This window comes from Sus scrofa, chromosome 10 (genome assembly GCF_000003025.6).
Source record: "Sus scrofa isolate TJ Tabasco breed Duroc chromosome 10, Sscrofa11.1, whole genome shotgun sequence".
NCBI classification, from domain to species: Eukaryota; Metazoa; Chordata; class Mammalia; order Artiodactyla; family Suidae; genus Sus; species Sus scrofa.
In genome coordinates, this window is record NC_010452.4 from 35,784,069 (window position 1) to 35,797,512 (window position 13,444).

Consider the following 13,444-nt stretch of genomic DNA (forward strand, 5'->3'; position numbering starts at 1 on the left):
ACAGCCCTGACTTTAACATTGATGTATATAACACACTGAATAATAATTGACCATAATTGATAAATAACAAATTGATCCATTAATTAGACACTGATGATTGACATTGAGGATATCATGAAAATATGTGAGATCAATTTCTATTCTAAAGAGAAGATATTTATATAACATATGTGCAAAAGAGCTATATCAAGTAGAGGCCATTAAAACGTGAGGCTTTTTTTTTTTTTTTTTTTGTCTTTTCTGTCCTTTTAGGACTGCAGCTATGGCATAGGGAGGTCCCCAGGCTAGGGGTCCAGTGGCGCTGTAGCCACTGGCCTACGCCAGAACGACAGCAAAGCCGGATCCAAGCCACGTCTGTGACCTACACCATGGCTCATGGCAACACCGGATCCTTAACCCACTGAGCAAGGCCAGGGATTGAACCCGCAACCTCACGTTTCGTAGTCGGATTCGTTAACCACTGTGCCAGGACAGGAACTCCAAAATGTGAGGTATTTTTAAGTTCGCTTATAATAAGTTAGGTTAAAATGTCAAACTGACTTTTAACTAAGACTGTGTACTTTATTAGCATCTTAAAACTACTTCAGTTTTCTCAGGTTACAGCCTTTAAGACTTTGCTAAGCTCTTTTCTTTTTTTTTTTTTTTTTTTTTTGTCTTTTTGCTATTTCTTTGGGCCACTCCCGTGGCATTTGGAGGTTCCCAGGCTAGGGGTTAAACTGGAGCTGTGGCCACCGGCCTACGCCAGAACTACAGCAATGCTGGATCCGAGCCTCATCTGCAACCTACACCACAGCTCACGGCAACGCCGGATCATTAACCCACTGATCAAGGTCAGGGACCGAACCCGCAACCTCATGGTTCCTAGTCGGATTTGTTAACCACTGCGCCAGGACAGGAACTCCTTACTCATTGACTCCCAGAGCTAAAATATTCTACTTCATTCTCTGTTCATCTAAGTTTACCTCTTCTCTCAGTGACTTTATCATTGCATACTTCCTCTGCTCATTGAATGGTTTTCCCAAATCTGAAGAAATCTCTCTTGCCTTAACATTATTATCATGTTTACTATCAAGCTATGTATGTTCTGATTATGATGTTAATTGAGATTTGTACAAGTTAGTATGGACTTCCTTTTGAAGAAGTCAGAGTTAAGGTATTCTTGCCTCATTCTCCCTGATAACATTTAGGATAAAAGAAAAAAAAATGTGCTTTGGGAAAATCAGGAGGTATTCATATGTTAAAAAGCAGTATAAACAGACTGTTAAAAATCAGAATTGAACTTTACTAAAGGAAAATAGATGCCTTTGTAGATCACCAGCCTTTTTAGATCATCAGCAGTATGCTCTACAAAGTAATTTTCTTAAAACGTAAGTAATAGAAGTCATCTTTGAAGATTCATATTAATGACTCACTGCTTCAGTGTCTATAACTGCCTGTGAGAGGAGGCTATGGAAATATCCATAATTCCTTATAGAAAACCATAGCAGGAGAAATGGCAAGAGCTCATGGAGGACAAAAGACAGTATATGAGTGTATCCTCCATAAGGCAAGGGAAAGGCAAGGGATAAAATTGAACAATAACTCGTGCACTTGGACATTGGTCCTATGATACAGAATAAGTGCCCAATCGCCATGTAAAGGATTCTTGGCACACAGAAGTAAACAGTGCGGAAGAAAGTATTGAGATGTCTTATTGAAATTGAAGTTAAGCCCGCCATCCTTCCCCCCACACTCTCATTCAACACATCATTGCCCCCCAAATAATGCTCCCATTTACTGTGTACTCTAAGGAAAGAAACACAACAAATTGAAGAAAAATATGCTGAGATTGAATGCTAGTTTGGGAAGAATATTTTACCATGAAAAAGGACATTTAGAGAAACCCTCTTCAAAACATATAAAAAATAAAAGAAAAAAAGAAGAGAAGTTAATGCAAAAAGCAGAGGGAAAACTTTAATTGCAGACCTCAAAAATATAAAGGGAAGTAAATACAAAATATACACTATGTTAGAAGCACCAAGATGGAGAAGATGGTATCCTGAAGGATTAAAATTAGAGTACAGCTCAAGGAAAATAAAGCCAAATTAAATGAAAAGGAAAAAGGCTTTAGGATAAAAAAAAAACAAAAAAAAAACTAGATACATGAGACAGGTAAGAATCCTGTGTATGCAACTGGAATACCCAGAGAATAGAAAACATTGAAGTCAATATACCAACATAAAATTAATAAAACCACTTTTTCCCCCTGAGTAAAAAAATCTACAGATTTAAAGTATATAGCTTAAAATTTTTTTTTTCTAAAAAGGATTAACATTACAATTCATTCAAACACTTAATTTCTGACTTGGGAAATTAATATGACTCAAAAAGTCATCCAAATCCAGAAAAAAAGACTTCTTTTTTTTTTTTTTTTTTTTTTGTCTTGCTGTTTCTTTGGGCTGCTCCCGCGGCATATGGAGGTTCCCAGGCTAGGGGTCGAATCAGAGCTGTCGCCGCTGGCTTATGCCACAGCCACAGCAACGCGGGATCCGAGCCACGTCTGCAACCTACACCACAGCTCACGGCAATGCCGGATCCTTAACCCACTGAGCGAGGCCAGGGACTGAACCCGCAACCTCATGGTTCCTAGTCAGATTCGTTAACCACTGCGCCACGACGGGAACTCCTACATTTTTAAGAATGGTAAATTTTCTTAACCTCTTGGATTCCCCTCCCATAGAAAATGTATTGTTTATAAGCAAGTCACAGAAAGTTATCAAAGAAGAAATCAAGAGAAAATAAATTTTGACTCAGAAACGTCATATCTAGCTGAGCGGCCAATCTGTTATGCGGGCCACACTGATTATGTTTCTCAAGATGGACAGTCATGGTAACCATGAATCCAGGTACACTTGAGAAAAGTGCCCTTAGAAGATGAACTGAAGCCAACTAAGTAATGAAAGAAGTGTTTCCTGGAAAAAGTTATGTGATTGACTTTTAAAATATTGATCAAATGTTAACTCTGTATATCCAATCACTGAACAAAATGTAAGCAAATGTATAATATCTATAGATAGATAGATAGATAGACGTATTACAGTAGAAATAATAGATTGGTGAGTTGATAACCAATATCACTCAATGGGCATTTTAAATTTCCTCTTTTCTATTCTTATGAAAGATTGAATTCCTTACCTCATCGTCTGTGAAGTGATGCCTCGCTGTTTCATAGTTGGCAAAGATGAATTCCAAAAATAAAACAGAAAAAAATAAACAAAAACCTAGTTGTAGAGATTTATGGATTAGGAAACAGGTACACATGTTTGGCCTTAGAGAGAAATTGTGTGTAACGTGAGAAAAAAGAATGTATACATATGTGTGTCACCTTGCTGTGCAGCAGAAAATTGACCGACCACTGTAAACCAGCTATAATGGAAAAAATAAAAATCATTATAAAAAAAACAATAAAAAAAAACAAAGTAATTGAATTGTGGATAGAAGAAGAGAGTGCCAAAGTGTGTTATAGAGTGTGAGAGGCTAACGTAGGGGTGGAGTGGGATAAAACTTAGTGGTACATAAAGGGAAATTCAAAGACTTTCTGCTGTATCCTCTGCAATTCTGTTTAATTTATGAGGTGTGAAAAATACAAGTAAAAAGAATTTCTGTAGTTTTGAAATTATTTTCCATTAACTGAGCCATGTTGTTGCTGTTTTTTTCATTGTAGAATCAATGATAGGCTAGACAACTTGAATCATGGTTTAATCTGGTGACATTATTAAACATAATTCAAGAATGTAATTGGATGTGCAGGACATGGCTGGAGTAATATCAGCAACCTGAATTTTCTCATCTTCTATTTTTAGAGGGCCAATCTGTTAAAATTTATAAATTAAATCATAGACCTTTAGGTATATTGTTTAAAGGTGAGGCCAAAGCCACTAAACTTACTACATACCTCAGGGAAATTTATTCATTACTGCATAATAGTCTATATGGGAAAAGAATCTGAAAAGGATTGGATACATGTATAACTGGTTTACTTTGCTATGCACCTAAAATGAGTACAGCTTTGGAAGTCAACTATATTCCAATAAAATTAATATAAAATAATAATAGAATCAAGTTGGGTTTTACATTGGGAATGGGGTATTAGAATTACATGCTTAGTTTGCTGTGATATGATTGTACTGGATGTTAATATAGCTTTCTGAAATTACCCCTCTTGCCAATCCAGCTACCCTGGCAACTCCCACTACTCCATGTACCTTCATAATCCAAATCTTGTGGGAACTCAACTCCACAGGTACCGAAGGAATCCCTTGTCCTGACTGCTTGGCTTCCAGGCCATGACCATGGTCAAGATCTTAAATAACATGCCCAAGCTTAAGTTGAAAATACTGATTTCTTCGTTTTCAGAAAAGACAATCTATAGATAACCTCTGAAGTGGATTATTTAAAAATAGAAGTTAATGAAGTAAACAGGCTGTAAGCAAGCCACATTGTTATACTAAAAGTCACATACATTCAGAGCCTTATAGAGTTCACAACATTTTCACTCGCATTATCTTATATGATTCTCAGAACAAACTTTTGGCAACAGTCAAAATGTCTTAGTGGAAGTTCCCATTGTGACCCAGTGGTTAACCCCACTAGTAACCATGAGGATGCGGGTTCCATCCCTGGCCTTGTTCAGCGGGTTGGGGATCCAGCGTTGCCATGAGCTTGGTGTAGGTCGCAGACACACTGCTCAGATCCCATGTTGCTATGACTGTGGCATAGGCTGGTGGCTACAGCTCTGCTGGAACCCCTAGCCTGGGAACCTCCCTATGCTGCGGGTATGGCCCTAAAAATACCAAAAAGAAAAATAAGTCTTAGTGGATGGCAGAGCTGAGATTAGCCATCCAGATCAATTGTCCTTTAAATCTGGTATTAAAAAAACAAATAAAAAAAACCAAAAAAACCCTTAATCTGTAGAACACTACTTTCTTTATAAAAGGGTAAAGGACAATTACTAAAGGAGGGAGGAAAATATTCCATAGTGTCTTTTAATCTTTTACTACAACAATCCTAGTGCTTAAGGTTGGGTAACACATGTCATATTCTGTTATTCTCAGCAGTAAATTAATTCAGCAGATCTTCAAATGTGTGTTGGCCATTTATAATTCTGTTTCATTTCTGCAATGATAGCTTATTTTAGCTATCGTTTAAGAGAAAGCAAAACAGTAAAGTCAATGGCTTGCTTTAGACTCACAAGCACATGCACAGACATATGTAGACCTTTTTGCCTCCTTAAGCAATTTAAAGTCTCCTATAAAATATATCAGTTTATTTTCATTAACTAGATTAACTTTTGGTATTAAAATGTGTTTGTAATATGTTTTTGTGTACTAGAACTCCAAATTAAAAAAAAAAAAATCTCTATAACCTTCCTTAGAAACTTGTATTAAAATTAAGAATTTAGGAGAATACTTCTAAATTAGAGTTATATTTCAAAGGAACAATAATTTCCTAAACATGTATGCCTAAAATCTGTATCTTCTTTTACAGATCTTTTACACTTCTTTTACAGTGTCCCATTTAACTCCTCTAGAACAAAAGAGCTAACACTGGTGATAGTTAAACTGAAAAGGTGGGACACTAAGAGAAAATAGAATGACAATTTCAAAGGTAATTTGCTCCTGAAATTCTGTGGCCCTCCTCCCAAAGGCATGTTCTAAATCTTATATATCTGAATTCCCAGTAACTTATAAGAGTCTTGCTTCCTGAATTACTTCTGCTTGGAATGCACCCCTTCTTTCCAAGTCTCCCCTATGGGATTATGCAGAATTTCCTTTGAAAGTATATATACACGGAAGCAATTCAAAACTGGAAAACACTGAGAAGGGACTACATTGCTAGCTGATTTACCTCACCAGTTAGCTGTTGACATTATGAGTATTCTGAGACTACTGATGTTGAGAGGACAGGTGTCATTCTTTTGTGGACTGATTGCCTCTACAGAATGAATCATCCATAGTCTTGGCCACACAGTGGATTTCTGTAAATCCTGAAAGAACATTAAATACATCCCAAGTATTCAGTGGGGACACAATATCTCTGCTAAACTAATTTAAAGTATCCATCTAACAATGAGATCAGAATCATAGCTATCACAAGAAATCACCCCTTTGGGAAATAAGACTTTGTCTCCACTTCTGTCATCCTTAGGTGTCTCTTTGGAGTAAAAAAAAATCTGTGCGCTGCATTAGGAAGTGCAAAGCAGAGGCCTCTTAGAAGTAATAGAAAAATAGTGTGGTACTTTCCTTTAACTAAGATACCTCAAACATTTAATTCAAGTGGGTAAACTATGCTTTTATCTAATTAGAGTTTGTTGTACATTTTTATGCCCACAGAAATATAGAAAATTCCAGGCAAATGTATCTTAGAAGCAATTAGAAACATTTAAGGCATATTACAGATGTCTGAGCCAAAGATTTGCAATTAAGAAAAATGAGGGTCCCTGTTTGGGCCATCTGCCTTGTATGGGTGTCAGCAGTACAGTCGCATTCTCTGATGGAGATGCTCCTGGTTATGAAGTGGGATGGAGGATGTGGAAGTACCATATGGAGTGAGAAGCATTGATTTCTCAAATCATGTCAGCACAGCCTCAGGGACTTGATGCTTGCTTTCCCACCTTTCAATTTACAAAGGGATTATTAAAGCTTATTGTATTTTTGAAGGAAATGTATAGCTAGCCAAACAGTTCTTGTTCATAACAAATTTATTTAAAAATAGCAGAGATGAGAAAATTGACCGAACAACTGTAAATCAGCTATAATGGAAAAAATAAAAATCATTATAAAATAAAAAACAATAGCAACAAAAATAAATAAAAATAGAGATAGAATGTTCTTTAAAATGGTCTTTAATATCAGCTCAGTATTCTAAGGAAAACTTAAATCAAATTTTTTATAAAAAAGTTTAAATACCTGAATATCAGTAAGCTGGTTTAGCTTTAACTAAAGTAGTCACTAATTAACTCCACTGTAATTACTGTCTCACTATCATAACACATTAGCTATTGCTTTAGCCAGATAGCCAACTATGTAAGGAGAGACTGATGTCAAGCTAGAATCTCTATAACATTCCCCATTGTATGCTATTGTGCCTTTAATATTTCATAGGCCTATATGTAGCTATTAAATTATTCAAGCCACCTCCTTTTCTTGAACATCATATCTTTTTTTATATGGCTTTTGTCCAAGGGCCTGGAATGCGATCCTCTGCAGGAAACCTGATTCTGCATTAAGATGCATGAGCTGAGCTCAGGACGAACTGACAGTCTTTCCAGAGCATTAAACTGGCACTCTCTGTGTGTACCTTTGCTAAGGAAGAGGAAGCCTGCCCAGGGAAAATGATCATGTCCAATAAAGCACTGCTTTTCCCAGAGCAAATTGGGAGAGCTGCCTCCAACAAAAACCATAGAGATATTTGTGTCTTAAATATTTCCTCTAAAATCTCTTTCATTTATTTTAGTCTAAATTATTAAATAGCAGTAGATGTCTCTTGTGGCTATCTTTTTGTGTCTTCTGCAGTTTTGGAGGTTTGCTTAAGGCTCATAAACAAATAACATTGAACTATGTTGCTTATTGTAATAATATTCTTTTAAACTAGAACTAAACTAAAATCAACTGGAAATTTGAATCCCAAAAGTGATCAATGTATTAAAAAAGGATTTATCTGAACCTAAATCTAATAAGTGCCTATGAGAGGTAAAAGAGTGTGCTTTACATTCCATTGAATTTTATTACAATTTACTTCTTGAAACAGTCCTTAGAAAGAAGATTGTCCAAAATGATGAATTTACACATGAAGAACTGAGGCCTAAAGTGGCAAATTCTGATTTTTTTATTGAAGTATAATTTATTTACAATATTATATTAGTTTTGGATATACAGCAAAATGATTCAATTATACATATTTCTTTTTCAGATTATTTTCCATTACAAATTATTGCAAGATATTGAATAGAATATTTTGTGTTATATGGTAAATCCTTGTTTATCTATTTCACATATAGTGGTTTGTATCTGCAAAACCCAGCTCCTCATTTTTCCCTCTCCTCCCTCTGCTTTCATCTTTGGTATCCATAAGTTTGTTTTCTATATCTGTGAATCTGTTTCTCTTTTGTAAATAAGCCCCTTATTTGCATTATTTTTTTAGAATCCTCATGTAAGTGGTATTATATAACATTTGTCTTTCTCTGTCTGAATAACTCCACTTAATATGATGATTTTTAGGTCAATCCATGTTGCTGCATACAGCATAATTATTTCATTATTTCATTTTTTTTTAGGGCCACACCTGCTGCATATATAAGTTCCCAGGCTAGGAAACAAATTGGACCTGCAGCATCTGGCCTACATCACAACTGCCACAACAACTTGGGATCTGAGCCACATCTGCAATGTATGTTGCAGCTTACAGCAATGCTGGATCCTTAACCCACTGAGCAAGGCCAAGGATCACATCCACAACCTCATGGTTGGTTCTTAACCCTATGAGCCACAATGGGAACTCCATCATTTCATTATTTTTAATGGCCAAGTAATATTCTATTGTATAAATATACCATGCCTTCTTTATCCATACACCTGCTGATGGACACTTTTGTTGCTTCCATGTCTTGTCTATTATAAATAGTGCTTCTATCAATATTGGAGTACATATTTCTTTTTGAATTAGAGTTTTCGTCTTTTCTGGATATATGCCTAGGAGTGGGATTGCATTATCATATGGTAACTATTTTGGATTTTTAAAGGAACCTCCATATTGTTTTCTGCAGTGGCTGTGCCAATTTACATTCCCACTGACACTATAGGAGGGTTCCCTTTTCTCCACATCCTCTCCAGCATTTATTATTTGGAGCCTTTTTGATGATGGTCATTCTGACCCAAATGAGGTGCTATCTTATTGTAGTTTTGATTTGTATGGTACCAGTAATTAGCAATGTTGAACATCTTTCCATGTATCTGTTGGTATCTGTGTATCCTCTTTTGAGGAAATGTCTAAGTCTTCTGCTCATTTTTTGATTGAGCCATTTGTTATTTTGTTTTTGATACTGAGTTGTATGAGCTTTTTGTATATTCTGGAAATTAAACCCTTGTTGGTCACATCATTTGCAAATAATTTCTCCCAGTACATCAATTGCCATTTGTTTCCTTTGCTATGCAAAAGTTTTTAAGTTGGATTAGGTCCCATTTGTATATTTTTGCTTTATTTCTTTCACCTTAAGAGAATGACCTAAGAAAATATATCTACAACTTCTCCCAAATAATGTTTTGAATATGTTATCTTCTAGGAGTTTTATGGTATCATGTCTTATATTTAGGTCTTTAAACCATTTTGAGTTTATTTTTGTATGTAGTGTGAGAGATTTTCATGAGGCTGTCCAGCTTTCCCAGCACCACTTGCTGAAGAGACTGTTTTTTCTCCATTGTATATCATTTCCTCCTTTGTAAAAGATTAAATGACCATAGGTGTGTGGGTTTATTTTGGGCTCTGTACTCTGTTCCAATGACCTGTATTTCTGTTTTTACCATGATGTTTGACTACTGTAACTTGGTAGTATTATCTGAAGTCTGGGAGGATTATGTCTCCAGCTCTGTTCTTTTTCTTAAAGATTGCTTTGGCAATTCTGGATTGCTTGTGGTTCCACATAAATTTTAGGACTGTTCTGGTTCTGTGAAAAAGGTGATGGTTAATTTAATAGGGTTAATTAAACAGTAATCTGTAGATTAATTTTGGTAGTATGGCCATTTTAACAATATTAATTCTTATGATCATTGTATAGCTCTAAATATGGTAAAATTTGTTGAGTTAAAAAAACATATTAATTCTTCAATTCCAAAAGCATGGGATGTTTTTGCATCAATCTTCAATTTCCTAATTTCCTTTATCAGTGTTTTATAGTTCTCATTGTATAGGTCTTCCACCTTTTTTTTTTAGGTCCATTCCTGGATATTTTATTTTTTACATGATTTTAAATTGATTTTTTTACTTCCTTTCTAATATTTCATTGTTAAGGTAAAGACATGCCACATTTTTCTATATTTTAATCTTGTATCCTGCTACCTTACTGAATTCATGTGTTTGTTCTAATTTTTTTTTTTTCTGTAGTCTTTAGGTTTCTCTACATATAGTATCAAGACATTGCATCTAATTAAAATTTTACCTCTTCTCTTCCAATTTGAATACATATTCTTTCTTTTTCTTACTGAGACTAGAACATTCAACACTATGGTGAATAGGAACAATGACAGTGGACCTGTTTCATTTGTCGCAAAATTTTGCAGGAAGGCTTTTATTATGCTAAAATATCCTCATTTTGGTGAGAATTTTTATTATGAATGGATTCAATTTTATCAAGTGCTTTTTCTGCATCTATTTAGATGATCATGTAGTTTTTTTCTTTCCTTCTTTTGATGTGGTAGATCACATTAATTGATTTGCATATGCTCAACTGACCTTGCAATGCTGAATGAATCCATCTTGACCATAGTATATGATCCTTTTAATGTGTTGCTGAATTCAGTTTGCTGCAATTTTGTTGAGAACTTTTTCATCTCTATTCATCAAATATAGTGGCCTGTAATTTTATTTTTTTGTACTGTCTGCCTGGTTTTGATATCAGGCTGATAGTGGCTTTGTAGTAGGTCTTTTGGAGTGTTCGCTCTTCTTCAGTTTTTTGAAAGAGTTTGAGAAGTATCAATATAAGTTCTTCTTTATATATTTGGTAGAGTTCCCCGGTGAAACCATCCATGCCTGGACTTTTTCTTTCAGGGTGTATTTAATTAAAGATTCTGTGTCATTTCTAGTGATCGGTCTGTTCTATTTATTTCTTCTGGACTTTTTTTTGTTGTTGGCAGGCTGTATACTTCTAGAAATATGTCCATTCCTTATAGATTGTACAATTTGTTGGCATATAACTGTTAATGGTGTTTTCTTATAATTTTTTTTTTTTTGGTATTTCTTTGGCATCGGTTTTTGTTCTTCCCTTTGATGTCTTACTATGTTTTTTGGGAGGATCCTCTCTTTTCTTCTTAGTGAGTTTAGCTAGAGTTTTTTTTATTATTATTATTAATTTTGTTTGTCCTTTCAAAAAACCAGCACTTGGTTTCATTGAATTTTTTTTCTGTTTTTATCTCTAGTTCATTTATTTCTTTCCTTTTAACTTTAGATTTTGTTATACTTTCTCTAGATTTTTTAGGTGTTAGTTTAGGTTATTTATTTGAGATTTTTCTTACTTTCTGAAGGAAGTCTATATTGCTGTGAAATTCTCTTTTAAGATTTCTTTTGCTGCATCCCATAGACTTCCTGTGTCTGTGTTTTCATTGTCGTTTGTCTCAAAGTATTTTCTGATTTCCTCTTTGATTTTATCATCAACCCATTTTTTTTTTAGTAGCATGTTGCTTAGTTTCAATGTAATTTTTTTCCTAGTTTTTATTTTTCTGGTTGATTTTTAGTTTTATACTCTCATGGTCAGAAAAATGCTTGAAATATTTTCTATCCTCTTAAATTTGTTGAGGTTTGTTTTGTGTCATACTCTGTGATATATCTCAAACAATGTCCCATAATATGTTTTGAGTTTTTTGTTTGTTTGTTCGTTTGTTTTTTAGTGCAGGGTATAGTGTGTCCTGTGGATATCAATTAGGTCCACCCATTGTATTGTGTCATTTGCGTCATTTAGGATCTTTGTCGCCTTATTGATTTTCTGTCTGAAAGATCTGTCCATTGATGTCAGTAGGGTGTCAAAATCTCCTCCTATTATTATTTTCTAGTCAGTTACCCCCTTTATGTCTGCTAGTATGTGTTATATATATTTAGGTGCTTGTACATTGGATGTGTATGTTAACAAGTTGTAGTACTCTCTTCTTGTACTGACCCCTTTATCATTAATATAGTGTCCCTCTTTGGCTTTCTTTATGCACTTTAAAGTCTATTTTTGTCCAATATGTGTATTATTGGTCCCACTTTCTAGTCATTTCCATTTTCATGAAATAAATTTTTCTGCCCCCAACTTATAACCTGTATGTGTCTTTGGCCTTAAAGACAGTCTCTTGTAGACAGTGTATTGCAGGTTTTTGCTTTTTTTACTCCATTCTGACACGTTTTGTTTTTTGATCATAGTGTTTAGTCCATTGAAAAATAATTATTAATAAGTATGTTTACTATTTTAAACATTGTTTCCCAATTGATTTTGTAGCTCTTTTTTCATTTTTTCCTTGTTTTTTTTATTTTGTGGTGTGATATTTTTCTTTTGTATTTTGCTTGAGTGACTTTCTTTTTGCTTTTTGTGAATTTGTTGCATGATTTTTGACTTGTGGTTACCCCAGTTTTTAAATATGTTAACCCATAATTATATCTACTTGCTTCAGATTGATAGTCATATAAGTTTGAACATATCCTAAAGGATTTACATTTTCTTACTACCCTCCCCTGAATTTTGAGATTTTGATGTCCTTTTTTATATTTTTATTTTTTATCCTTTTGCTATTTGTTGCAGTACTGCTTTCACATTTTTTTTTAATATATTTTAATCTGTACACTGGCTTTTAAGGGCTTTTCAGTCCTTTTTTATATTTGACAAAGTGGCAAATTTCTTACTCAAGGTGACACAAGTGGTAGATCTTGGAATAAAAATTATTTTTTTCCTAGAAAAGAACCTATATACATGTGTACTACTCTGTTCTCTCTCGTTATTACCACTATTTCTGCAAACCCGCTACATTAGAAGCTAATTAAAATACTCAAGCAGGTTACTCATAGATTATGGGCGTAATATCGGATTCAGACTCTCTTATAAATAATGAACTCCAAATTATAAATGTTAATGAAAATAAGCAATGATTAGTGGATATTTTTAATTAATGTCCAAATATTATCCCCTATAGTAGGTGTTATTTCTGACTTTTTTTGCCTTTGAGGATTCCTTGGTTATATAATAAAGGTTATGAGGATCGGTTATTTATTTGGATGTTCCATTGTTTAATAAATTAAATATTATATATATATTTGAAATATAGAATAGTGTTCTGAATATTGTTCATTACCTTCTTGTCTCGTGCCTGCTAGGGTTTACCCTTTGTGGTAAATCTGAAACTATGTAAAAGGAAAGAAATATGTTGAAAATGATAAGCAGCATGATTTTCAGTTTAATATTTTATAACCACAATGACCTGAATGGCTTCTGAAAAATCTCTAACTATGAAGATGGCTTATGATAAGTGAGGTTAAATAATTTATTGGTTAATAAGTGTTTTTAAAATATTGTGTTAAAACCTTGATTAGTTATCAAAGATGCACATCCTTTGATGTTAGTAACTTCTTTGATAAATCTCAAAATTATCTTCATGTATATTCAGTTGGTGCATAGTAATTATCGGACATTTTCTGTTCTCATATATAAATTAAAATGCTAATATTT